Here is a 24,697-nt window from a genome sequence, read left to right as displayed (position 1 = left end):
GCTACAACTCCTCAACATATAACAGAGCAGTAACTAGAGGGCTTTCAAATCGAAACGCTTACCGAACTGAAGGAACGGCTGAACCGAAACAGCGGCGGTCTCCAAACCGGTTCGGCGGCAGCCCCAGGAGCCATCCTAGGCGGAAACAGTGATCAGACTCCGGCGACTGAAATGAATATGCAGCGATTGTAACGTTTTCGAAAACTCAGGAGAAACGAAACCCAATACTTAAAACCTTACCGGCAGGATTCTCCGGTGATGGCAGAAACAGCCAGAGGCTTCGGCAGTGGTCCCAGAAGTCACGAAACTACTCCCGGCTGCCAGGAACACAGAGGCGCAGCTCCCTTCTCCAGCGGCGACACCTGCGGCGGTGGCTGGTACAGCAGCTCACAACGCAAGTAGCAGCGGCGGCCTGAACCTCTTTCTTTCCTTCGGATCAGATCGGGCGGACCTCCAGCAGTGGCGGCGGCGGACCAGAGCAGCAGGACGGAGGGGATGATGACTGCTCAGACAGCAGTGACGGCACACGACAGCGCGCGACGGCAGCGGCGAGTGCCTCCCTGCGCGACGTCGACTCCACGTCCCTCATGGTCTCTCTCTCCCCTCTGGTCGCGACTCACGGCGGAGACATGCCTGACAGGAACGGGTCCCTCGGCAGCGCGAAACGCATAGGGCTGGCAGCACAGGCGGCGATAGCGGGGCGCGGCACGACGGTGTGGCGCGGCGCTCTTCTTCCTCCTCGGCCAGACGACGGCGCGATGGCGGTGGTGAAGCCCAGCGCGTGGCGCAGTCTCTTCCCTCCCCTCTTCTCCTTCTCCTCTTCCATAGATCCTGCTTCTCCCTTCCCTTTCTATTTCTTTCTTTCTTTCATCTTTGCAGCTATTGCTGCTAGTTGATTTGGGGAAGGCTGCGGCCGTGTGTGTTTAGGGGGGGTGACTAGGGTTTTATTTTTGAAAATTAGGCTTAGGGTTACTTTTGTAATTTCAAATAGAAATAGTGATAATATGGTAATTAGAAATAAATTCTAATCCAACAATAATAATGTATAAAAAATACTATTTGCTTATCAATTTCACATTTTATTTTCAATAAAATGCTCGAATCCAAAAATTAGAAATAATATACTTAATTCTTCATTTTCCAAAATAGCAGTATTAATATCTTAAAAATATCAATCATTCAATCCAAATAATATAAAATTCTTATTATTTTATAACTAACAACTTTATAATTTAAATATAGAAAATAATCCAATAATTATTAAATTGGATAATAATCATAACTTATCTCAAATTCAATAAATCACAACTTGTCTTAATTATCTTTAATAGAGAAATTTCCAAAATTAAAGCAACAGAAACACTGAATTTGAAATTAGCTAATGATAGCCCCTTTTCAAAGATTTCGGGTCTTACAGATTCGGCCCGTTCGGTCTAATTTTGGGCCAAATTCTTTAAAATTAGTGTCAAAATTTTTATTTTAATTATTTCTACCTCACTAAACCATAAAATTTGATTTTTTAATTTATTTGATTAATAATTAATTTATTATCTAATTATTCACTAATTTCGCAGATTTTACATAATTTGGTAAAAGAAATTAAGCACCGTTGGTAGTGTAAAAGTGTATTTAACATTAATAAAATTTGATTTAACGAACAAAAAATAATACAAAACACTAATAATAGTTGTGAATGAAATAATTGCTAGTACATGTGCACAATGTACCATTAGAAAAATTACTAAATGAATCACATAATAAGCAACATGTATATAAAGATTCACTATTACTGTAATTATAGGTGAACATTCTAATATTTCATGATTTTGGTTCATATATCCTACATTTATGAAACTAACATGATACAGGTGGTAAGGTAACAAAAACGAAGGAAAAAAATACAATAAAAGATAACTAAACTTTCTTATATATTGTTGTATAAGAGTTCATTTGATGAGTCCCATTCATGGAAATTGAACTGAAATGAGAAAATGATTAGTCATATTGAGAGAATAAAAACTAAATTAGTTGCTTTGATTCTATTTGGACAATTTTAATTTAAAAACTTGAGAAAGAATAGCTAATAGTACATCACACAATGGAAAGATATGATCTGTAGAAGAATTCAAGCAATTAAGAAAGAAAAGCGGTTTAGTGAAAGAAAAAAAATACATTGCTAGAAAGAAAATCAAATAAATACGCAAAACAATACATGATCGTGGTTCAAGGAAATACATAACTTGGAGCTAGAAGTGATTACGAGAGTGAACTGATCGAGAATACGATAAAAGAAACTTAATTAAAACAATGCACGTCAATATAGTTTACATTGACAATATCTCTATAGACTAAGGACCTCCAGATGCATATTAGATTCATCATTGGGATAGAAAATCTCAATAAAGTGCCATGGCTGAATCCATTAGATTTTGCAAGATGCTTCCAACCTCTAGTTAAATATAGCTGAATCTTCCTTTTTCTTATTCCAGCGTAATCCTAGTTGGTATGAACATCCATTCTCGAGAACAACATTCACATTGTTAGGCCTGCTAGGAAAAGCATTCTGTGCGAATCTGGTGGGCAAAACCTGTTAAAAAAAATGTTACTACTAAATTGTGAATCAAGTAAGAAAAAAGATATAAACTCTGAATAAATATAAACTCACCACATTACTATTTTGAATCTGGTTGTATGAAACTTGTTTAATGCACCAAAAAGCATTATTAATTAAATAGCACGTGTTTTTGGTATTAAAATCTAAAGTTTTAGCACGGCGAACATAACCTGACTTCAAGCGGGTGGAAGAACCTAAATCTATGTTGGATGTAGATCCATTTTTAAAAGAGCCAAAGTTAAAACCCAATGCATGACCATAAAGAACGAGTAAAGGATAATCCATGGAGTTGTTGACGTTATTATTAACTAAACCATAATGAAATGAATCCTCATAATGTCGGAATTGAAAAAAGTTGTTTGCATTTGGATTTGTTGTCGTTAGCTGGTTGTGGACATTATATTGAGTAAAGGCAGAAAAGCTAGCACCAAGATCAACCTTCTGTATAGGAAAGGAACCATTAGTGCTACTATGCGGAGTTGAAATAATAGGAGAAATATGAGTATAAGAGTGGTAACGAATGTGCTATATCTTGAAGGATATCTGCAACAGACTCAGTGTTTAAATATCCAGTAGGATGGTTTACAATCATCTTGCACATGTTATTGTCTTTGACCTTTAGTAAGACAAATACATCTTTCCCAATACACATTAACTTCAACCAACCACCTTTCTTAAGAGATGATGCGCGAGCATCTTATACCCTTTTTCTAGTTATTTCTATATTGTGTTTAGTTAGATTTTAATTACTTTTTCTTGATTTTAGTGCAAAAATCACCTTTGGATGCTACTTTGAGTTTTCTTGTATTTTTTTGGCAGTGTAAGAATTGCGATAAATTAACCGATTACTTAAATAATTAAATTGCCCAAAATAGGATCCAAAAATTTTGAATGTTAATTAGACAATTTACGTATGATTTTCAGACTCAATAGATTTTTCTGTGTTGGAAAATGTAATTTTTTGTGAAAAACCACAAAAAAAACTCGAAACGATAAATGAACCGGTAGTACCGGCTTAAGTCTGTCCGGTACTGAGCAAGAATAATAAAAATAGTAGAAAACCTTAGGAAAGTATTTAGAATTGAAAACCGGGAATTAATTTTAAAGGTTTGGCCCGAAATTGGCCAAACGTGCCAAAACGCTAACGGGTTGGACTTGGCCCAAGTTGGGCCCAAGCCCAACATATATAAGTTCATTAAATGAGCTCCATTCAGCTCATTTAACACCAAACACAACACACACCAGCTGAAAAGAAGAGGGGAAGAAGAGAGAAAGTTACTATTCACTCTCTTCTTCAATCCATCATATTTCGAGCTACAGTGCTCCGATTCGTGTGCCATCAGCGGCTACGCGAAACTCTCGCCGAGCCCGTTACTCTCATCAAACTCTTATAGGTAAGATTTTGAAATTTCCTTACCTTCCTACAGCCCTAAGAATTTCGAATTTTGTAGGTTTTGGTTTTAAGTAAAATTTGTGATTTTGTTGTTTAGGTACTAATCATTAGTGAGAGATTGTTGGGTTCTATCCCAAATTTCAGTGGATAAGCTTGTTGGAATTGCCTTGGATATTTGGGAGCACTTGGAGTTGGATTGGTGACTTGGTTGTGTTTGGAAGCTTGATTTGTAATCAATTTTGGGATTTGGCATATTGGGAATTGGCCAAGGTATGATTTTGGTTTCCTCTATGTAATATATAATATTTTTAGATACTTAGACTAGTGATCCATAGGATATGTTTGGATTGAATTGGTTGTTGAAACTTAGTTGATTGATGATGTAAGATGAATTGATGACTTGGGAATAAATGTTGTTGAGGTTGATAATTGATATTGAAGTTTGAAATTGAGGTTGAATGAGATTGATTATGATGATTGTTAGTAATATAATGATGATGGATGATTGTGTTGGTTGAGAAATAATTTTAATGCGATATATTTGATAATTGGGATTGAGGGTTATATAATGAGAATGTAAATTTGGTATGAATGGTGAATTGTGACACAAAGGGTAAGTTATGAGGTAAATTGGAGTTTGGTGTGTCTTTGATTTGGTTTTGGTTATGAATTTTAAGGATTTGAGAAATTAGTGAACTTTGGTAAACATAGATTTTTAGTTAACTTTGACGGATCATATCTTGAGCTATAGTTTTTGAAATTGAATGAATTTTATATCAAATTAAAGATAATTCAAAGAGCTTTATAACGGTATAGATTTTGTTGAAATCTAAATTTTGTAGAGAAAGATATGTTTGTTGGAAGTTTATGTTAGAAACTTGAATTCTGTGATGTTGCAGAATTTATGCTTCTGGTTTGTGTGCGCACGAACACTGCTGTGCATGTGCTCCGATCAGTGGCTATTTTTGACTTGTGCATATGCACATCCTTGTGCGCACGAACACCCTGTGAAATTTTGAAAACGTGTGTACGCACACTCTTGTGCACACGCACACAGAGGGAGGTGCTACTATTGGAAGCACTAGCGCACTCTAGTGCGCACGCACACACTGGGAATGGCAGTCTGTTCAGGGTGATCGCATGCATCCGTGTGCGCGTTTGAAATGAAAACTTTGTGCGTACGCACATTTCTATGCGTACGCACACTTCTTGAAAATCCTTCTGGGCGTGCACACGCACAACCCTATGTGTATGCACACTGCCCTGTTTTTCAATAAACATATTATTTTTAACTGTTTTACCTTCCCAGCAAACTTGTAAACTTCCGTGACACTTATATAAGACTCTTTAGCTATTTTTAGGTGTCAGAACATAGAAAGGTCTCGAGGTGAAATCAATTAGGTATTTTCTTGCAAAAGTTTAGAAAATGGAGACTTAGGTTTCTGGAGTACTGAGGACAGATTAGGTTGAGTGAGCAGACCAGGTATTGTATTGATGATTACTGACAGAAAATTTTAGAAGTGGTGAATTACTGAGTATCGAATGAAATGATTTTGAAAACCACTGATGTATTTAAACTGAGATTATTGAGACGCTATGTGCTTGGCAGGGACGGCGGTTAATCCCGCCTGTCGAGGTCGCGGCGGCAGCGTAAGGGCGGTGGTTAGTCCCGCTTACGTTGAGATGTGAGGTTTGAGGCAAGAGTATCCTGCTCGCATCCCTTCCGAATCACTATAGTGTGCAGGCACTAAAATCCTGGACCGTGATCTGGGCACGATATCTCGGGGGTTCCCATTATGAGACCAAAGGGCGACATCTCCATGGAGGTGTGTCGGATTGGCAGTTGAACCAACGATGTGATATCACAGCCAGATAGGATAGGCATTCATCATGTGTATCTTTTATCTGTTTGCTTGCTTTGCCAGCTTGAATTGCTTGCCTAATTGTATAACATGCCTAATTGCCTATTTGAATTACTTGATATACATACTTATACTTGTGCTTTACTTGCATTGTATTATCTGTGTATTCTACTGGGATTGAGGAGGTTCGGAAGGCGGTGGCGATGGGATCGCATGGAGGTTAGGGTGGTGAAGGCTGTGGGACAGCGGGGAATTATTAGATTAGAAATCCACTAAGTTAGATTACCCTTTTTCATTGTGGTTTTAAGGTTAATGATTCATATCTACTTATGTTTTAAGTTGAATTTCATGATGGATATGAAGCTCTAGGATTGCCTATGGCATCCATGAGTCTTATATCTTACATCACTGGGCACTGTTACCATACTGAGAACTTCCGGTTCGCATTTCATATTCTGTTGTTGTTTTTCAGATGCAGGTAGCAACCTACCTCGATGAGTTGTTTGATGGTGACACAGCGAAGGATCCTTGCTATCTTTTGAAGTCTTTTGTATTTATTTTGTTTAGATCTGTCACTTTTGTATTCATTTTGCCTAGAGGCTTACTTTTAGAGGAAGTTTGAATAAGCTGTTTTACTTTCTAAACTCTGTATGTCTGTATATAACTAGCCGGCTTAAACTCCGTGAGCCGCGGCTAGACTCCTATGACTATTTTACTTTGATATTTATCTATATATATGTCTTGATATCTGTATGTATATCTTGTGGCTTACGTTGTAGCTTCGTGTGAACGTTTTGCGCTTTTCGAATTCTGTTTTTGAGCTTAATCCTTAACCGGACTTCTAGAATATATTATTTCCTTCTATATAAATATGTATAATCTTTAGAATTGTCGTAACCTTTGAATAACCTTTACTTTATGATGCGAGGTAAGGCTTAGGGTAATTAGGGTGTTACATTTAATGGTATCAAAGAGGTTCGTCCTCGTGAGCCTGAGAAATGGACTGATTGCCCTTCATTGCATACTCTATGTCTTTTTCTTTGATGCTTGACGAACGGAACTCTCGCGCGATCTAAAATTTTCACAAGTAAATTCCCGTTGTAAGTATAGCTTCTAGACCGACAAAAATTCCTTTCGCACAAAAGTTTTGTTGTCACAAGTAACAAAACCCAATAAAATTTATAATCGAAGTATTTAAACCTCGGGTCGTCTCTCAAGGAATTGCAAGGAAGTATGAGTTATTATTGGTTATGGAAAAAGCGTATTTTTATTGGGGTTTTTGAAATAAGGAACAAGTAATTTAAATGGCAAGAAAATTAAATTAATAATTATAAAGAATCTCTTGGCAAGGTATAAGAACTGGAAATCCTATCCTAGTTATCCTTATCAGGTGTGATGAGAATTGGATTTTGCTCCCACTTAGTTAACCCTTACTAAATAAAGGAAAGTCAAGTGGACAAATTAACTTGATTCCTCAAGTCCTAGTCAACTCCTATGGAAAGACTAGCTTTAGAGGGATCCAAATCAATCAGCATTCCCAATTTCCAATCAACTGCTGAGTTTGATAATTCAAGTGTCACCAATTACTCAACCAAAGCCAAAAGAGAAGAAAATCTACTTGAATGAAAATAATTTGGATTAATTAGAAGCATCAATAACATAAACTAAAGAAAGCAATCATAAATCTGAAATACCTCAATATGTATTAATTAAGAAAATCAATCCTAACATGGAGTTCATAAACCAAATTGAAAAGATAAATAACAATTAAAGTAATAGAGTAAATAAAATTAGAAAATAAATTAAAGGAACATTAAACCTGGCATTGAAGTAGTAATCATAAAATAAAATAAAAGGAATCCTAATCCTAAAACTTGAGAGAGAGGGGAGAGCCTCTCTCTCTAAAAACTACATCTAAAACCTAAAATTGTGTATATTGAATGTTGTAAAAATGTCCTCTCTTGATTCCTCCATTCCTTGGCTTATATTCTGTGTTTCTGGCTTGGACCTGGGCCAAAAAGGGGTCCAGAAATCGCTGGGGACGTTTTCTGTAGATTCCTGTACGTGGCGTCCGTCATGCGTGTGCGTGGGTCACGCGTTCGCGTCATTTGGAGTTTTTCCTTGTCACGCGTACGCGTCAGTCACGCATCCGCATCAATTGCGTTCTGCTCAAGGCACACGTCCGCGTTGTTCACGCGTACGTGTTGCTGCCATTTTGCGCTAGGCACGCGTCCGCGTCATCCATGTGTTCGCGTCGCTGCCTTTTCTTCAAAACTCCATTTTTGTGCTTTCCTTCCATTTTTGTATGTTTACTTTCTGTCCTTTAAGCCATTCCTGCCCTATGAGACCTGAAAATACTTAACACACAAATCACGGCATCGAATGGTAATGAAGGATAATTAAATTTAATATTTTTAAAGCATAGGAAACATGTTTTCACATATATCATAAAATAAGGAAGGAAAAGTAAAACCATGCAATTCATATGAATAAGTGGGTAAAGAATTGATAAAAATACTCAAATTAAGCACAAGATGAATAATAAAATATGGGTTTATCAATGCTATTTGGGTTATCTCATTGATATTGTATAACATGCTTGTTTGGGAGTTCCTTTTGGGATAATTGAAGCAGTAGGCTTTCGATATTGAGACCGATTACCTTGATATCGATTGTTTGGTGTAGACAGGAACCCTAATGGCTACTCGTGGATGTGATCGTATGCGTTCACGAGGAGAGACTGGAAATGAACAACCGGCCAATAACCATGCAAAATTTATGGCGGTAATGGCTAATCTTGCTAATACTATGGAGGCGAATGCTGCTGCGACTCTGCAAGCTGTTCAGAGGTTAGGTCAACCAGCTAGAAATGGAAACGGTGATGGAAACGGGAATAATAATGGGGAAGGAAATAGTAATGACTTAGGAGGTGCTCTAATGACATTGGTTGCATTCTTCAAGGTTCATCCACCGACTTTTAGAGGTTCGACCAACCCTACAGAGACGGATAATTGGTTCTAGGCTATGGAGCGTGCGTTACAAGGCCAACATGTTCCGAACAACCAGTTTGTGGAGTTTGCTGTGTATCAACTCTTAGGAGAGGCCCAACACTGGTGGCAAGGAGAATGCCGCTTACTTCAGTTTCAAAATGCCGACATCCCTTGGGATGCATTCCAGACAACTTTTTACAAGAAGTACTTTCCTGAGTCTGTAAGGGAAGCGAGAGAGCTAGAGCTTATGCAGCTGAAGCAGGGCTCACTATCTGTGGCTGATTATACAAGTCAGTTTGAGGAGCTTCATAGGTTCTATAGGGTATGTCAGGGTGCCTCAGAGACCTATGAGATCTGGAAGTGCATTAAGTATCAAGGAGGCTTGAGGGATGCCATTATGACTGCTGTGGCTCCTTTGGAGATTCGAGTCTTTTCCGAGCTTGTGAACAAGGCGAGGGTTGTTGAGAAGTGTGCAAAGAAGGTAGCCTCGTCAAGGGACACTCATGGAGGAAATAATAACCGTGGGCGAGGAAAATATTTTCAACCAAGGGGTTAAAACTTCAAGAGAGGAGGATATTCACCTCAAGGTCAAGGAGGCTTCAGAAGGAACACTTATGATCAGTACCAGCATGCCAAAGGGAGAGGGAATCAGAGTAAGGTTTTTCCGGATTTAACTTGTGTTCGTTGTGGATGTTTTCATCCAAATGTCTCGTGCAAATTGGGTATATGTGGTTGCTTTAATTGTGAATTGCCTGGTCACATGGCAAGAGATTGTACTCGTAGGAGGAAGACACCGAATGCGGGTCAGAACCAACAAGGTCGGGTGTTTGCTGTGAACACCCAGGATGTTACGAAGGCGGATCCTCTGATAAGAGGTAACTGTATGATAAAATACTAGTTGCATTCTATGATACTGGAGCTTTGCATTCGTTTATTTCATTTGATAAGGTTGAGGAACTAGGATTGAAGGTGTCAGAGCTAACGTTTGATTTGCTTGTGCATACCCTGTATCAGACAGTTGTGACTAGGTCAGGTTGTAAGCAAGTAGGTTTTAAGCTTGAGAATATAGAATTTGTTCATGACTTAATTTGTTTGCCAGTGGTTGGGTTGGAGATGAATTTGGGGGTTTGATTGGATGTCAAAGAATCGGATTTTGTTGGATTACTTTGAGCAATCGATTCAGTTTATGCCAGAAGGAGAAAGTGGAGCAGTGGTAGCTGAGGGTTATTACCTGAACTCTGTAATGGTGAACTGTAGTGGGGAAAAGTGTCAAGGTTATATACTATTGGCTGCAAATGCGTTAGGTGATGATTAGAGGATAGATCAAATTCCAGTAGTTAGGGAGTTTCCAGAAGTATTCCTGGAAGATATTCTTGAGTTCCCACCTCAACGGGAAATTGAATTTGCGATTGACTTGGTACCGGGAGTCGGACCAGTGTCGATTGTGCCATATCGAATGGCTCCGGTAGAGCTGGCAGAATTAAAGACTCAGTTAGAAGAGCTTCTGAATAAGAGATTTGTTCGACCGAGTGTATCTCCGTGGGAGTGCTAGTTTTATTGGTGAAGAAGAAGGATGGAAGAATGTGACTATGCGTGGATTACCGATAGTTAAACAAAGTGACTGTGAAGAACAAGTACCCGTTGCCTAGGATAGACAGCTTGACGGATCAATTGCAAGGAGTTGGGGTGTTTTCGAAGATTGACTTGAGGTCAGGTTACCATCAGATAAGAGTGAAGGAGGATGACATTCCTAAAACTGCATTTAGGACGCGCTATGGACACTACAAGTTTGCAGTGATGTCCTTTGGGTTGACAAATGCACCTGCCGTGTTCATGGATTACATGAACAGAGTATGTCGTCCCATTTTGGACAAATTCATGGTGGTTTTCATAGACAAAATTCTAGTTTACTCAAAGACGGAAGAAGAATATGAAGAGCACTTAAGAGTTGTGTTGTAAATCTTGAAGGAGTGGAAATTGTACGCTAAGTTGTCAAAATACGAGTTCTGGAAGGAGGAAAAAAAGCTCTTAGGTCACGTAGTGAGCAAAGGAGGAATAGCGGTAGATCCTTCGAAAGTAGAGGCAGTGATAGAATGGGAGAGATCGACTACGGTGACAGAGGTTAGGAGTTTCTTGGGCTTGGCCGGATATTAGTGGAGATTCACTGAGGGATTTTCCCGGATTACATTACCAATGACCAAGTTAACCCGGAAGGAGGTGCCGTTTGTGTGGATGTTGGAGTGTGAAGAAAGTTTTCAGACTTTGAAACAAAAGTTAACTTTAGCGCTTGTTTTAATCTTGCCAGAACCGCATGAACCATTTGAAGTGTATTGTGATGCTTTTTTTGAAGGGTTTGGGTTGCGTGTTGATGCAACACCGGAATGTAGTGGCTTACGCATCGCGTCACCTGAGACTACATGAGGTAAATTACCCAACTCATGACTTAGAATTGGCGGCGATTGTGTTTGCATTGAAGATATGGAGGCACCACTTGTACAGAGTGAAGTTTAGGGTCTTTTCTGATCACAAGAGTCTCAAGTACATCTTTGATCAGAAAGAGCTCAATATGCGTCAAAGGAGATGGATGGAGCTTTTGAAGGATTCTGATTTTGAATTAAGTTGTCACCCCAGAAAGGTGAACATGGTGGCGGATGCATTGAGTCAGAAGTCTTTGACGATTGCTTGGATGAGGATCGAAGAAGAGGAGTTAGTGGATAAGTTTGTAGATCTCAAGTTGGATATTGGTGAAGTTGCCAGAAGAGCTTGTTTGAACCAGTTGCAGATTCCAAGTACATTTAAATCAGTGATTCAGAGGGCTCAGCAAGATGAGCAAGAACTTTAGAAGATGTTCCAACCGATTGGTAAGAAGAGGCATGGGGAGTTTTCTAAGGATGATGAAGGATTATGGAGGTATAAGGGGAGAATTTGTGTGCCAGATATTGGAAGTTTAAGACAAGAGTTATTATCAGAAGCTCACAACAACGGATTTTCTATTCATCCAAGAAGTACAAAGATGTACTATGACTTAAAGAAGATGTTCTGGTGGGTTGGGATGAAGAATGATGTAGCTACAGTTGTATCAAAGTGTCTGACGTGTCAGAAGCTGAAGATAGAGCACCAGAGACCGTCGTGAATGTTACAGCCACTTGAGATTCCTTAGTGGAAGTGGGAAAGAATTGCAATGAATTTTGTAACTGATTTACCGAGGACTAGGTCAGGATTTGATACGGTTTGGGTGATCGTGGATCGTTTAACTAACTCCGCTCATTTTCTGCCTATCCAAGTGAACTACTCTATGAAGGAATTGGCAAGGTTGTATATTAAGGAGATCGTGAGATTGCACGGTGTGTCATCGAGCATAGTGTCAGATCGTGATCCCCAATTCACATCAAGATTTTGGAGAGCATTCCAAAGAGCTTTTGGTACGAGACTATGTCTCAGCACGGCGTATCATCCGCAAACAGATAGACAGTCGGAAAGGACTATTTAGACTTTGGAAGATATGCTAAGGGCGTGTATTTTGGATCAACCTGGAAGTTGGGACGGCTACATGCCATTAGTGGAGTTTGTGTACAACAACAGCTTTCATGCGAGCATTGGGATGGCTCCGTATGAGGCCTTGTATGGACGGAAGTGCCAATTGACCGGTGGAAAATTGCCGATTAAGAATTTAATATAGAAAATAGCGTTGCAAGTACAGTTTTTAACCGACAAAAACTCTGCTTATCAATTTAGAAAGAATTGTCACAAATTGAGAATAAAATACGGGGAGTAAAAATCCCAGGTCGTCTCCCAACGAGTTGACAAAAGAGTACTATTTTATTGGTCAGGAATTTTCTGAGAAATTTTAAGAGTTGTAGAACAGAAAAATAAATGATTATAAATTGAAGCAATGAAAATTAGCAAGAGAAATTTATATAATCAAAATAAAAAGCCTTGACCGGGAGAAGATTAATCAGAAATTCTATCCTTGTTGTATTCTCCCAAGTGCAATAGTAAGAAGTTGTTGTTTTTACTTAATTAACCTTTACCGAATAAAGAAAAGTCAAGTAATTGAGCTAACTCTTATTCACAAGTCCTAATCCTCTCCTATGGAAGGATTATCGTTAGTGACTAGAGACTTAGCCAACAACTTCCAATTAAAATTGACACTTGAGTATTCTAACTCAAGGGTCTCCTTTTAATCAACTCTCAAGTCAAGTTGGGAGTCTACTCCATTGACATGAATGCCGTTTTCATAAACGATAAAAGGGAAAGAAAAGAAGACATGGAAATTCAAATAAAATAATAGCTGAAAATCAATTAAAGGTAAAAGTAGTTCTTTGAATTAATTAATCCCAACATAAAAAAATATCCATACTTAAATCTGAACAGGGTTAGTGGGTGATTAAAAGAGTAAAGGAATAAGAAAATAAACTAGAATAATGGAAACTTCAACGGAGGTAGTGACTCTTCTCAATATCCAAATCAAAAGCATAAAACTCCAAAAACTATGAATGTAAAGAAAACTGATGACAAGTCATCTTATGCTAGCTTTTCAAGCATTTTTCACTTGTTTAATTAGGTTTTATGCACTTTCTTGCATTATAAGTAAGTGATTTGGAGTGGATTTGCATGGTTATGTTAAATCAATCAACCAACAATTAATTGACACAAAATCATAGGGTTTAAGCTAGAATTAGTTGATTTTATGAATGATTTAGCAACCTTGTGAATTTGGTGATACTTTGATATGTTTATTTGGTTGCTTGTAGGTGAAGAAATGGTGAAGAAAAGAAAGAACAAGGAAAGTGTGCTCAACCAAGTGTGGCCTAAGATACAAAAGCATAGCATTCAAGGAACCAAGCATAGCGCTTTCTATTTGAGCGCAGCGCTCTCTATTTGAGCGCTAACATGGAGAAGGCAAGCAAAGAAGGGCGCTACGTTGAGAGTGTTAACTGAGCACTACAAGGAGGCACTCAATTACAAGGCCAGCGCTCACTTGAATAGAGCGCTATGTTAAATGTTTTAACGTTTTCGTGGGCCTGAACAAAAGAAAAGCAAAGGGCAAGCATAGCACTCTCTAATTGAGCGCAGCGCTCTCTAATCGAGTGCTAGAGCAAAGACCAAGGGAGCAAAGGCATGGAGCTATGTTGAGAGTGTTAACTGAGCACTACAAGGAGGCACTCAAATATGTAGTGCTCCGTTAACTTATTTCACTTCTTCGTGGGTCTCAACAAAGAAAAGCAAGGAGCAAGCACTCAAATTGGGGCACCCAATGTTTGAAATGGGGACAAGCGCATGAAAGAAAGGGCGCTACGTGAACTTAGTTCACTGAGCACTATGCTTAACAAAGAAATGGGCACAATTGAAGCCACCAAGGCTCGAAATGGAGACCATGCACAAGGCAAATGAGCGCTACGTTAAGTGCACTTCACTTAGCGCTCTGAAGGAGGCTTGGTTCGAAGCCTGGGACAAGGCCATTGAGCGCTGCGTTACCTTACTTTACCGAGCGCTTCCCTGGAGGTGTCCCATGGTCTATTTTTCAATCCAAAACCATTTTGGACCCACCTCTTCACCAATTTGAAAATCCCACTCCAAGTCTGAAGATCAAAATTAGAAAGTGTATAAATAGGAGTTAGTTTGATTTGTAGGGGGATCTTCTTTCATTTTTTTGTTTTACCTTTGGCTCACTTTTCAATTTTACTTTTAGCTCAATTTTAGTTATTTTTGTATTTGGGAATTTGGATCTGAGTTCTTCTTTCTACATTTTTTCATTCTACAACTTCTGCTATCTGTTCTTGGAATTTGAATTGAGATTGAAGAGCTTCATTGATTCTAAGTTTGAGAATCATCTTTTACCTCTCTTCTCAATTGTTCTAAGAATTGGATTTGAATTTAGTTTTCTGTTTTCATTTTTTCGCTTCAGCAACTTTTACTTTCTGTTTTGAGTTTTGGATTGAGATTGAAGAAATTCTATTTCAATTCTTGATCTGAAGTTCATCTTTGTTCTTCTTCTGCATAATTATGAGAATTAAGGAATTGGATTTGAGTTTTATTTGCTATTTCATTTACATTTCTTTTGCAATTACTTTTCTGATGGATCAAGAGTGTAATTGAGATCTAGATCTGCATTCTAGTCTCATTGCTCCTCTTAGATCTTCAATTTCTCTTTCAGATTTCATAATTGAGCTAAGTTTTCTTTCTATTTTGTTTCTTCAAGTAATTTTCCCTTTCTGTTTAGATCTTATGCAACTCATTTCATCTTCTACCTCTCTGATTGATAGCATTTTACATTTTCCTGCTGAATCCTACATCCCAGCACCCAAATCCCTTTTAATCTTCAAGCAATTTAAGTTTCTCAGCAATTTAGATTCAATAATGTAGTTTACTTGCACTTTAAGTTTCAGCTCTTTTTCTTTCTTGCACTTTAAGTTTCATGTAATTTACTTTGCTGCACTTTATTTTTTTGTCAATTTTCCCTCTCCCTTTTATTTTCATGCAATTTAGCTTCTGTTGATCACAATTCACTCAAATTATCAACTGTTTGCTTAACTAAACTAACCATCTAACTAAAATTGCTCAATCCATCAATCCTTGTGAGATCGACCTCACTCATGTGAGTAATTACTACTTGATGTGACCCGGTACACTTGCCGGTGAGTTTTATGTTGGAATCTGATTTCCACACATCAAAAACCTAGAGGAAGTAGTATTCTCTCTAAGATTCCAATCTAAAAACTAAAAACTATGCGAATGAGAATGTGTGTTGAGTCTCTACTTGTCCCCTGGCTCTAGTCTGTGTTTCTGGACCGAAAACTGGGTCCAAACTCAGCCCAAAATCGCCCCCAGCGTCTTCTATAATTTCTACACGTGGCACACGTCACGCGTATGCATCAGTTATGCATACGCGTCAGGTATGCGCACGCGTCGATCCTCGCTGGTTGTCTCCTTTATTTCTTGTGCTCCTTCCATTTATGCAAGCTTTCTCTCCATCCTCTAAGCCATTCCTGCCCTATATAGCCAGAAAATACTTAACACACAGATCACAACATCGAATGGTATAAAGGGAATTAAAATACACAATTTAAAGGCTTAGGAAGCAAGTTTTTAACCATAGAACCAAATTGGAAAGGAATTTTAAAATCATGCAAATTGTATGAATAAGTATGCAAAGACTTGATAGAAACCACTCAAATTAGCACAAGATAAACCATAAAATAATGGTTTATCAATCTCCCCACACTTAAACATTAGCATGTCCTCATGCTAAGCTCAAGGAGACAAAAGGAATGAATGGGGATAAGTAAGACTCATGTAATGCAACCTATGTATGTGAATGCAACTATATACTAAGATGTTTTTATCTACTTGGTTGAAAGTAAACAAGTTCTCCAAGACAAAATTAAATCAAATTCCACTAATTCAAATCACACAATAAGAGACAAGTAAACTTGTAAGAAGATAGCTCATGAAAGCAGGGAACATAGAATCAAGCATTGAACCCTCACTGGTAGTGTATATGCACTCTAATCGCTCAAGTGTCTAGGGTTAGTTCCCTCTACTCTTCTCTAGTCATGCTTTCTAAAACTTGTTCTTCATCTAACCAATCAACAAATATTTAGTATACCAATACAAACATCATGAGGTCTTTTCAAGGTTGTAATAGGGCTAAGGTAAGGGTGAGGATATATGTATGGCCAAGTGAGCTATAATATGAATCTTTGACTAACCTAAGCTCTCACCTAACACACACACACACTCTACGTAATTCTAAAATCATGCCTAGCTACCCAAAATTTTCACTTTTGCATCACATACTCATGTATCAAATTTTCTTTAATTTCACCACATATTCATTGATCTTTTATTAAACTTAACATTGGGGTTATTTTGTCCCCTATTTATTTATTTATTTATTTATGCTGTAATTTTTTTTTTGAACATGAAAGTAAACATGACATTTCAATGCATATGATTTTTCTGGTTTCACATGAGTAGACACCCAAATTCCTAATATTTAAATAAAGTGAAAACACAACACATTCCTATTAACCCAGGTTTCCCACAATTTCCCACACTTAGTTAACACACTATCTTAAGCTAACCAATGATTCAAATCAAGTAATTAATTATTTTTCTACTTAAGGCTAGTGATGTGGTAATATAAAGAACAAATGGGGATTAAAAGGCTCAAAGTGGCAAACAAAAGTAATTGGAACGGTAGGCTATTTGAGATAAGTGAGCTAATAACAAATGATGGCCTCAATCATATGTATGCATGCAAATACACTAAACAATGGACATATAGAATGGAATAAACTATAGATTACAATCATAGAGAAGAAAACACATAAGAATATAAAATCATGGTTAAATAATGTAACCATATAATTTAGCTCAAATCTCACAGGTTGCTATTAACCATGTTCCAAATTACAATCTTCAAACAAGTTTAACACAAAAGTTTTAATTTAAATTAGTGAAATACTATAAAAAAAGGGTCTTGAAAAAGAATTTTATTAATTCAACCAAGCAAAACATACATGCAAGCAACTATTATCACGCAATCTATCCTATCTAACAAAAGAAAAAAGTCAAATGTTGGTGTTAAGAGAGAGAAATTACCTCCGAAAGTCAAGGACTGACCTCCGCACACTTAAGGCTTGGCACAGTCCTCCGTGCCGTCAGTAAGGAGCAAGGTAGGGCTGGAAGCATCGCCTCCGCTGTCTGGTTTGCCATGGCTCCCTGTGCTACTGGATGAAGGGGAATCTGGGGTGTCCTTCAGTTCTGGAGGTGGTTGAGTACCAACAATGAGCTCCTTCAGATAGTTGTATCGGCGCTTGTTACGGCGCTCCATTTGCTCCATCCGCCGGTCTTGCCGGTCGAACCTCTCAAGGATCTAAAGGAACATCTGATGGGTGGATGGTGCTTGTGGTTTGGATGATGGGGGAGTAGAAGAAGGAGGAGTATCCAAGGATGGGCCTGCAGGCCAACTCGCAGAGAGAACTGGTGGCCTGATGTACTTTCCATTTGGGACATACTGATCGGCCCTAGGGATCATGACCTTTGTGTCTCCTGCCCGATAGGAAACACCTGCTGCAGAGACTAAATCTGAAACAAAGACGGGAAAGGGTAGGTTGCCCACAATCTATACATGTCCCATAGCTTGCCAGATGTGTCGGGGCAGGTTGAGGGGTTGCTCTGTCAGGATGCACCAGATGAGGAGAGCCATGTCTGCTGTGAAGGTCGACTCGTGAGTGTTCGGAAAGATATAGTGGGACATAATCTGTGCCCACACGCGAGCCTCCAAGGTAAGTGATTGGGCTGAGATGCTCTTGGATTTTGACCGATGCTATCCATAGATCCAGGTACTGCCAGGTTGGACTATAACTCCAATAATGCTGGCCCAGTCTAACTGTTACATCTGGTGCTTAAGAGAGGCCTCTTGATATGCATCCAATTCCTCCGGACTAGGTGGAAGATCCAGTGCTCTCTGTATAGCACTCACAGAGACAGGGACTTGCTGTTGACGAACATAGACAGTTTGCAGGGTAAGCGAGTAGAAGTTGGAGTAGAATTCAACTACCCATGATAAGTTGGCCTCTCGCGGCTGCCTCCTCAAAAATTCCCATTGTCACCTTTCTATACGGGGCTCCACAAAATCAAAAAAGTGTGTTGGGACAATGAGTAGATGCTCATTGTTGTAATTTCTCTCGGCTAGGATGGAGAACATCTGTTCACAATAAAGGTTAGTGAACCGTGTGGAGTCCTGTGCGGGAAAGGCTTTTTCTGCTTCATCAACTTTTATGATTATCTTTACCCACTTTGTTGGTGGCTTAACACTGGTAGATGGTGGTGCCTTAGCCGGTGTTCGCTTGCTTCCTCTCCTTGCTGGTGTCTTGTCCGTGGCTTTTTTTTTCCTTTCTTAGTACCCATGCCTAAGGAAGAAGGAAAGAGGGAGAATATGAAAAATAGAGAACTAAAGAACTGAAAGGAAGAAATTCCATGTGATAATGGATGCCAAAGAAAAGATAATAGCTTAAATACATGGTAGCTACAACATGTAGGTAAGACATCAATTAAGATCAAGAAGGCAATTCATAATAATTAGATGCAAGAGGGTAAAAGCATGCAAGTAATAGGCATGAGAAGCATAACTCAAGCATCAATTATTAAAATAAGCTAAATTAAAGAGCACTTATATGATGACAATTGTGAATGATAATCTCAAATACATGTGGATTACGAGTGTTGTGAAAAAGAGGCATTAAAGTGTAAGAGTAAAATAGGATTCAATATGCCATAAGAGCTTTTTCACAAACACTTGGTGGACAAGTTATAATAGGAATAAAAATAATGTATCCAAATGTATATGAGAGCCAAAATTACATGTTAATTGTCAAATTACTCCTCATAGTCTCCACAAGTTCCAATAAAATAAAATAATACCCAAATAAAGCTCCAACACCAACATAAAAATGCATGATAAAAGAATGAAAAATAAACCATAAATAACTACGCTAAAAGAAAAATTTAGACGAAAGATAAAGTAATAATATTTAATAATGAAAGAAGAATGAAAGAGTAGATGGGAGGAAGAAAAGAACCTGAGGTAGAAGAAGAAAGAAGGAGGAAGAAAGTAGTAGATAATAAGAAGGAATAAGGAAGAAAGAAGGAAGAAGGAAAATGAAATAGAATTGAAAATGAATTAGGATTGGGGGAGGGGATAATTCAAATCTGGCAGTGCACTGGTTTAATTGTGCCTCGTATGCGACGCGTACGCATGCAGCACGTATACGCGTGGGCCGCAAAAATTGGATAGTGACGCGTAAGCGTCTGGCACGCATGCGCGTGCCTTTGGGTGTGCGAATCGTGCGAAGGCAGCCACGCGCAGGAACAACTCTCTGTTCGTTCTAGGCTGGGGCCAAAATTGCATATGAGGCGTGCGCGTCAGGCACGCGCATGTGTGGATGGCCATTAAGGGAAAATGACGCGCACGCATCAGGGACGCGTATGCGTGATGGGGTTTGTGCTTTTAGCACAGTTCCAGCTTCAAACCATCATAACTTTTTGCCCAAATACCCATTTACTCCGATTTTCAGGGTTACACGTACGCATCAGAGACGCTTACGCGTGGACTGCTGAAAGCGCAAGCGATGCACATGCGTGAGGGACGCGTACGCATGGGCTTGCTTGTGCGCAAGGCACGCTTCCAGCGCCACTCCTGTCCAACTCTCTGTTCAATTCCTTGGTGGTGCGAATTCACGCATGACGCGTACGCGTCATCGACGCTTGCGCGTGGAACACCATTTTTTTAATGCATAATGTAGAATGTAGATGATTATGCAGAAATTATGAATGAATACTGTGAAAAACAAAATAAAACAAAACTAAGAATGAAAAGGGACGATCATACCATGGTGGGTTGTCTCCCACCTAACACTTTGCTTTTACGTCCTTAAGTTGGACGGTCCACAAGCTCAATCTTCTTTTGTTGGTGGGTCCTCAAAGAAGAAGACCTCTAGCTCTTTATTGTCCTTCATTTTCTCACCGTGATACAGCTTTAAGCGATGTCCATTGACCTTGATGAATTTGGAACTTGAAAGATGACTCAAGTGAAAGACTCTGTATGGCTCTGCCTTTTCCACCCTATAAGGGCCTTGCCATCTTGAACGCAGCTTGCCTGGCATGAGCCTCAGCCTTGAGTTGTAAAGGAGAACTAGCTCCCCTGGTCTGAACTCTCTTTTCTTGATATGCTTGTCATGCACAGCCTTCACTTTCTCTTTGTATAGTCTGGAGTTGTCATATGCTTCGAGTTGAAGGGTCTCCAATTCTGCTAGTTGCAGCTTCCTTTTAGCACCAGCCTTCTCAAATTCCATGTTGCATTCCCTTACAGCCCAGAAAGCCTTGTATTCTACCTCCACTGGGAGGTGACAAGCCTTTCTGTATACTAGGCGGAAGGGACTCATTCCGATGGGTGTCTTGTATGCTGTCCGATAAGCCCAAAGCGCATCTACAAGTCTGGTGCTCCAGTCCTTCCTATGAGGCTTGACTATCTTCTCCAATATGTGCTTTATCTCTCTATTAGACACATCAGCTTGCCCATTGGTATGAGGGTGGTAAGCTGTTGCTACCTTGTGCACAATGCCATATTTCTTCAGTAGACCTGTTAATCTCCTGTTACAAAAGTGAGTGCCTTAATCACTCACGATTGCTCGTGGTGATCCAAAGTGACAGATAATATGGTTTCTAACAAAGAAGACAACAACGTTAGCATCATCAGTACGGGTAGAAATTGCTTCCACCCATTTAGAAACATAATCTACAGCTAACAATATGTATAAGAAACCACTAGAGTTTGGAAATGGACCCATGAAGTCAATGTCCCAAACATAAAAAATTTCACAGAATAACATAAGCTGTTGGGGCATCTCATCCTTTTTGGATATATTCCCAAACCTTTGGCATGGGGAACAAGATTTACAGAAGGTATTAGCATCCTTAAAAAGAGTGGACCACCATAATCCACAGTCTAAAATTTTTCTAGCTGTTCTTTGAGGACCAAAATGTCCACCACTCTCAGAGGAGTGGCAGGCCTCTAAAATTGACTGAAATTCTGATTGAGGCACACACCTTCTAATTATCTTGTCAGCACCATACCTCCATAAATATGGGTCATCCCATATATAATATTTGGACTCGCTTTTCCGCTTGTCCTTCTGATGCTTAGTAAAATTGGAAGGGAAGGTGTGACTAACTAGATAATTAGCTATAGGTGCATACCAAGGAACTACCTCAGATATTGCGTGCAAGCTATCAAATGGAAAAGCATCATTGATAGGAGTGGAGTCACTCGTAATGTGCTCTAGGCGACTCAAGTGGTCTGCCACTAAATTCTGGGAACCACTCATATCTTTGATTTCTAAATCAAATTCTTGCAGCAACAATATCCAACGTATTAACCTTGGTTTGGACTCTTTTTTAGCTAATAAATATTTTAGAGCTGCATGGTCTGAGTATACTACCACTTTAGTATCAAGTAAGTAGGCTCAGAATTTATCCAGAGCAAAAACAATAGCTAGAAGCTCTTTTTCAGTGGTAGTATAATTAGACTGAGCAGTGTCTAAGGTCTTAGAAGCATAAGCAATTATGAAAGGGTCCTTACCTTCGCGCTGAGCCAGCGCCGCTTCTACTTCATAGCTGGAGGCATCACACATAATGTCAAAAGGCTGGCTCCAGTCTGGTCCTCTTACAATCGGAGCTTGAGTCAAGGCGATCTTTAGCTTATCAAACGCTTCCATGCAGTCCTCACTCAGCTCGAACTTAACATCCTTCTGCAACAGTCTGGATAAAGGCAATGCTACCTTACTAAAGTCCTTGATAAATCTCCAGTAGAAACATGCATGACCAAGAAACAAACGGACTTCCCTCACGGAGGAGGGGTAAGGTAAACTAGAAATGACATCTACCTTTTCTGGATCAACTGAAATGCCAGTATTAGAAACAACGTGTCCTAGAACAATACCTTGTTTTACCATAAAATGACATTTTTTAAAATTTAACACAAGGTTTGAACTAACACACCTGTCTAATACTCTAGCTAAACTATCCAAGCAAAGATTAAATGAATCATCATACACACTAAAGTCATCCATGAAAACTTCCATACAGTTCTCAATAAGATCTGAGAAAATACTCATCATGCATCTTTGGAAAGTAGCCGGTGCATTACATAAGCCAAAAGGCATTCTCTTGTATGCATACGTTCCAAAGGGACATGTAAAAGTAGTTTTCTCCTTATCTTCAGGAACTATATGAATTTGAAAATAGCCAGTGTAACCATCTAAAAAACAGTAGTGTGATTTACCTGACAGGCGATCAAGCATCTGATCGATAAAGGGCAGGGGGTAGTGATCCTTGCGAGTAGCCTGGTTGAGGCGCCTGTAATCAATGCACACCCTCCAGGAGTTCTGCACTCTAGTTATCAGGAGCTCTCCATGCTCATTCTTCACTGTAGTGACTCCAGACTTCTTGGGCACCACTTGTACTGGGCTGACTCACTCACTATCCGAGATTGGATAGATGATGTCAGCTTCAAGCAACCTAGTCACTTCCTTCTTGACAACCTCCAGAATGGTGGGGTTCAGCTGCCTTTGAGGTTGACGAACAGGCCTTGCTCCCTCTTCTAAAAATATCCAGTGCTCACAAACTTGAGGGCTGATGTCTACTATATCTGCCAAACTCCACCCAATTGCTTTCTTGTGTCTTCTCAGCACACTAAGCAGCTGCTCCTCCTGTTGGGAAGTGAGCTCCCTTGCAATAATAATTGTGAGCTTCTGATTATCCTCAAGGTAAGCATACCTGAGGTGGGGTGAAAGGGGCTTCAATTCCATTTTCTGCTCATGGCTGGGCACTTGATCATCTGGAGCTAGTGAAGGTGGCAAGGTGTCTTCATCTTGTTCAGAGGATTTCCCCGCACTTGCACCTTACTCCATGTGCAGCTCTTCTACTTCTTCTTGGTGAACTACAGTTACAGCTTCATCAATGATATCGCACTGGAAGATGGAATGATCTTTCGGGGGGTGCTTCATAGCTTCATCCAGGTTGAAGCTCACTTCTCTGCCATCTATCTCAAAAGAGTAAGTTCCTGAGAAAGCATCCAATTTGAACTTTGAGGTCTTTAGAAATGGTTTTCCAAGCAGGATAGATGATGGTCTTCCTGAGTCATTAGGGGACATCTCCAAGATGTAGAAGTCAATTGGGAATGTGAGCCCCTTAATACTCACTAGCACGTCCTCAGTAATTCCTACCACTGAGATTATACTTTTATCTGCCAAAACAAAATGTGCTGCCGACCTTTTTAAGGGAGGGAGCCTCAAAGCATCATATAGAGATAATGGCATAATACTCACACACGCGCCTAAATCACACATGCAGTCAAAAAATTTTACCCCCTCTATAGTAATAGTAACCATGCATGGACCTGGATCACTACATTTTTCCGGTATATCACCCATTAAAGCAGAAATAGAGCTACCTAGAGGAATAGTTTCTAAATCATGTATTTTATCTTTATTCATGCATAAATCTTTTAGAAACTTCTCATATTTAGGTACCAGGCGAATAGCATAAAAAAGGGGAATGGTTACTTCAACCTTTTTGAAGATCTCCACCATCTTGGGATCGAGCTCCATCTGCTTTCTGGACTTTCTAGCAAGGTGTGGGAATGGAATGAGAATGGCTTCTCTTGTAACTTCATCTTCTTTTGGTGTTCCATCCCTTGGTTGAGCTACTCCTTCTTTAACCATGTCTTGTACTTCATCCTCTTCTTCAACATCCTCTACCTCAATAATGTCTTCAACTTGGATATCTTTCCTTGAGCTTGGCTCCTCATGACTCCTCTCTTGCAGTGTGGTTTCGGACCTCAAAGTGATGGTATTGATTCTCCCCTTTGGGTTAGGTAAGGGTTGAGAAGGAAGTGCACTGGAGCTTGAAGGTTGATTGTTGGGGTAAGATAATGAATCCATCCGAGAGACAATCGCTTGTAAAATAGCGTTCAGACCGTTTATGGTAGAGTTAAGTGTATTCTGAATGTCTTGTTGTCCTTGCGCAAGAGAGCGAAGCATCTCATCATTGGAAGAAGAAGAGGGGTAAGTGATTTGAGGGGCCTGCTATCGGTTATTCTGAGGCACTTGGGACTGCCTTTGGTGAGGTGATTGGTAAGGCTGGTTTTGGGTCTGCTATCTGTTGTTGTTGTTCCACCTCTGATTTCCACTGTTGTCTCTGCCTCCTCTATTGTAGTTGTCCCTCCATCCTTGGTTGGAGTTGTCTCTCTATCCCTGGTTGGAATTATCTC

This window comes from Arachis hypogaea, chromosome 17, assembly GCF_003086295.3.
Source record: "Arachis hypogaea cultivar Tifrunner chromosome 17, arahy.Tifrunner.gnm2.J5K5, whole genome shotgun sequence".
Lineage (NCBI taxonomy): Eukaryota > Viridiplantae > Streptophyta > Magnoliopsida > Fabales > Fabaceae > Arachis > Arachis hypogaea.
This window is presented reverse-complemented; position numbering follows the sequence as displayed.